General features: G+C 36.2%; 1 long non-coding RNA gene across 1 annotated transcript; it reads left to right on the forward strand.

The window, feature by feature from the left end:
* Positions 1 to 526: 526 nt before the first annotated feature.
* LOC147759243 (uncharacterized) lies at positions 527 to 2,589 on the forward strand. Its single transcript, XR_015331674.1, has 2 exons — positions 527 to 629; positions 1,685 to 2,589. It is a non-coding gene; the product is annotated as an uncharacterized LOC147759243 (long non-coding RNA).
* The last annotated feature ends 2,129 nt before the right edge of the window (positions 2,590 to 4,718 follow it).

Raw genomic sequence — 4,718 nt, forward strand, 5'->3', positions numbered from 1 at the left:
TCAAATCGAATGGACTTGTCCCACCTGTCACCCCTCAGATGAAATGGACTCGCCCCACCTGTCACCCCTCAAATCGAATGGACTCGCCCCACCTGTCACCCCTCAAATCGAATGGACTCGTCCCACCTGTCACCCCTCAAATGGAATGGACTCACCCCACCTGTCACCCCTCAAATCGAATGGACTCGCCCCACCTGTCACCCCTCAAATGGAATGGACTCGTCCCACCTGTCACCCCTCAGATGGAATGGACTCGCCCCACCTGTCACCCCTCAGATGAAATGGACTCGCCCCACCTGTCACCCCTAAGATGAAATGGACTCGCCCCACCTGTCACCCCTCAGATGAAATGGACTCGCCCCACCTGTCACCCCTCAGATGAAATGGACTCGCCCCACCTGTCACCCCTCAAATCGAATGGACTCGTCCCACCTGTCACCCCTCAAATCGAATGGACTCGACCCACTTGAAAACTTTCAATGCAGGTCAGTGGTGGGTGGAAGGGTATCACGTGATTTTCGGGAACCAATGAAATAAGCAGGAATTTTACACTCCGTTATAGGTAAACAAAATGGCACGTTCGACGCACCAGGAGGATTGTTTATTTAGGAGGCATGCACATAAATTTGGTGGGTATTTTAAAAGCATTTTACTATTTACAACGATCAGTACCATCTCAACTTAACTCATGTGAAGTGATTTTCAAGTGTTTGGTCTGTTTATGTTTTTATGACAATTTAAATTAGGCATAGCTTCATATGTAGTTTGACAATTGTAAACTGAAGTTTTCACACCACAAGCCTTCTTTCAAGTGAAATATCTCGAAAAGCACTGGGACGATTTTTTTCCAACTTTTCAGTAATGTTGCTCATTTATTTGTTGACAAAAAGTGCCGATGGCACCCGATGGCACCCCTGGATCTTTGGAGTTATAGACGGTATAATCCTTCATGCCCAATTACGACCATTTTTGTAGGAATGCGTCTTTATAATGTTAAACTCCCTCATTAAAAAGCATATATCTGAAAAAGTAAACGGTAGATTTTTTCCAAATCTTAATCTGACGTTTTTCGTGTACCTTTTTACATAATATGTAGCCTGCAACTGACAGCACCCCTGGGTCTTGGGATATATAGACAATGCAGTGCCATGGCAAATTACGGCCATTTTTGTTTGAGTGAATTTTGGATCACGCAGACCCCGTCTTTCAAATCAAATATCTGAAAAAGCAATCGGACAATTATTTTCAAAATTGTCAGAAATGTTGCTTAGATATTGGTTAGCAAAAAGAGCCTATGGCACCCAATGGCACCCCAGGATCTTGAGAATTATAGGCTGTATATAGTGCATGCCAAAGTACTGTTTTGGTTATCCCACGGCCAGCATTTATAACAACAGCATAATTGCACTTGTATATCACTTACATGCTTGTCTGTATTTTAAAGCATAATGTGCAATCTGATCACTATACAAGCACATTCCTACAACTGTTGAAGGGCTAGTCATGGTATTAGTCAGTTACAACTACTTGTCATTCACTGTGTATGATGTACAAGAGCCTATTATATCTCAACTGTAGCTCCATATAATAGCACTCTTTTATGCCACATACAGTAATTGGCTCAAGTACATATCAAATAAACATTTTTTTTTAAATACTGATGATAGTCTCATATCTTTTTCAGCATGGACTACAATTTTTATTTTTGAAATGCTGTGCACTATAAAGGTGAGAAGTAATTCATCGGAATGCCATAGTTGTAAACTTGTGACTTATGTTTCCATTGCTCATCTATTTCGTTAACATTGACAAAAACATGTTCTGTGTTTGTTTTGCCTAAACTTTCATTTTAATCTTACTATCATAAAAATTGAAATCATATTTAAGTATAATGGTAACAGGTTACCTAAAAAGTTGAAGCCTTATCCAGTTAAATAATAATAATATCAAATATAAAACATTTACTGCTTTTTAATTTCAGGGAATGGAAACAGCTTTTAACCTCATAATGGGATACCGCCTATGGATTGTAGCTGAAATTAGAGACTTGAGATAACAGGAATGATGTTTGTTATTTCCAAAATCTGTGCCTTCATGGAGTGTGACATTGTAATAAACATGATTGCTTTTTAATTACTCAGTCATCAAATGTTAAATTAGTAGTTTGTCACAATATCAAATATTGTATTATCTGCATAGAGAATTCCCCTCATCTTTTGTAAGTTAAGTTTTGATTAATTAAGTAAAGTGAGTAGTAAGTCTCATGAACTTGGAGAAAATTAAATACTGCAGATCTTGAAAAAACTTCGTTTATTGTGATTTCTGTCAGGTATGAGGATTTGTAAATGTTGATAATACATTACATTTTCTGTCTCTTATTATATGCATTTACCATGATTTCTCACTCTGAGTAATGTTCGCATCTGGCAAACTAACTTGAAATTCAAGGCATATTTTATAGTTTTAAAAAAGTGATATTAAAATCTGACCAATACGAATTTAAAGTAATCTGAATTCTATCAGGATTTCAGTCTTGCCTGTGCTATGTATGTATTTGTAGGTTGTCACCCTTTTAAATCATTTAAAAAGTATTATTATATTATTTCAATATTTTGTGAATATTTAAATGAGTTATAAAATTTATAAGAAAAATGTAAGAAATAAAATATACTGTTAATTATTTTTTTATGAAATATGTGAAATAAAAAGTTTATAATCATATCAAAGTTCTTCCATTTGTTTATGATAATTTTGTCATTTTACATTTTCTTTGCCTTAAACTTTGGTCAAGCTTACTTTCCAAAAAAAAAAAAAAAAAAAACTTTGTCACATGCCCTTTCTTATAGTTATCTGAATTATCAACTTGTCATAATTTACTATTTTAATTTCTAGAGTTAATTATTATTCTTATTCAAACAAGAAATTATCAATTATACACAGAAAAATTAAAGTCAATAACAAATCAACACTGCCAGCAAATTTTACTCTGCCCAAGCTACAGTCACTATATATAGGATAGTAGGCCTACACACTGACAGAGATGTGATACCTATGCCACGGTGACATTTTACAACTCTACTCGTCGGTTTGTTGATCATAAATTGCACATTTTTTCAAGTGTTTCATTATTAGTTTGTAGCATCCATATTTATATTTATATACATTTATACATAATGAAACAAAGTCGGCGTAACGTTACGCAAATGCCCCAATAAACAATGCATCGCACACAGTTGCGCCAACGCTTTACTGGACGAAGACGCAGGAAGACGTCGCCGGGAGCTCACTTTCGATGTTCACTCTTCGACGGCAAAACGTCAAATGACTGACGTGCGTGCGCATCATTTGACGTATCACGTGATACCCTTCCAACCACCACTGAATGCAGGTCGTCTCCTTACAGGGTCTAGCTATCCAGTGACCAACCAGGAGCATAGCTTGCACTGCGATGCGCGACTTTTTCTTATGCAAATTACAACTGGTACAGTGCATGGCACATTTGAGGAGTTGCTGTGGAAATTGGTCTCAAAGAACGGCGAAATTATGGAAATTATTTTACTATTGTGACAAGGCTATTACCCGCGTAGACCTATTTGTCACCATACATAATATTTTTCTAGGACAACTAGTTTATATTAAATCAAAAACTAAAAATAGCAATGAAGATAGGTATAACAAGTAAATGATGATGCTCATACATTCGGGGAGTAGCTTTGCGTAGGATGAAATATATTGTATTGTACGCCCCCCTGGCTGTCGATTGTAAGTAATAGACATAAACTGGCCCGCTCGAAGATTCTGCGGGTCCGTGGTCAAAGTTAAATAAAAATAACCATGATTAAGGGAAGTTATTGAAGTTATCAATTTAAGATTTTAGAGATACTAATAAATTTACCTTTTTTAACACTGGTCGTATTCACAAAAGATCGTAAACATTACAGAGAGAAGGAAAAGTACCCAAGAGAAGGGAGGTGGGGGGGGGGGGGGGTGTGTGAAGGAGCGCAATGTGAAACAAATTAATATTATGTTCTTATTTATCTATTCAATTTCATAAATAATTTGTAAACTCTTCACTCTTGATTCAAATAAATAAAAAGCAACAATTAAAACTTGTAGTACTTGCCACAGAAGCCAAACTGAAGTAAAACATTTGAAATAGCATAAAAAGAGGAAGACAAGTAAAAAAAATTAAATTCTCAAATTTTTAGAAACTAATAATCTTTCTTCGACAGTATCCTTAACATAACCGTCTTTTGTGTTTTCAGATCGCCATCTACCGTGTTTCTTAAACAGTCTGTCTTTAGTCCCTGCATTAGAATCCAGCATATGAAATCAAACAAACGGAAAGTACTCGGAGATCCTTCAAAGTGACTTCAGAACTCATAAAATTAGTAACCAATTTAGAAATGTGCTTAGCAGTTACAGGTTCCTTTTTTGTTACTCTATGATCTTTCCGTCTCTGAGATGCTTCCCTCACTGCAATAACGAATTTTGACTCGCAATTTCGGATTTTTCTTACAGTTGGCTGTACCATGAAACCATTTTAAAGTGTAAAAAGATGTCTAAGCCGCAGCAGAATAATTACAAGTTTGTGACAAATTTTGAAGATAAAAAGCAACAATCGAGTCTTTCGCTGTAAAGAAAGAGGTCACACCGATCGTATTACACCGTTCAAGCCATTTTTGGAAGCCGTAAGAATATTTTCTCACTGTGTTGTC

This window comes from Lingula anatina, unplaced genomic scaffold, assembly GCF_051362555.1.
Source record: "Lingula anatina isolate TDL-2025a unplaced genomic scaffold, LinAna3.0 unanchor82, whole genome shotgun sequence".
Lineage (NCBI taxonomy): Eukaryota > Metazoa > Brachiopoda > Lingulata > Lingulida > Lingulidae > Lingula > Lingula anatina.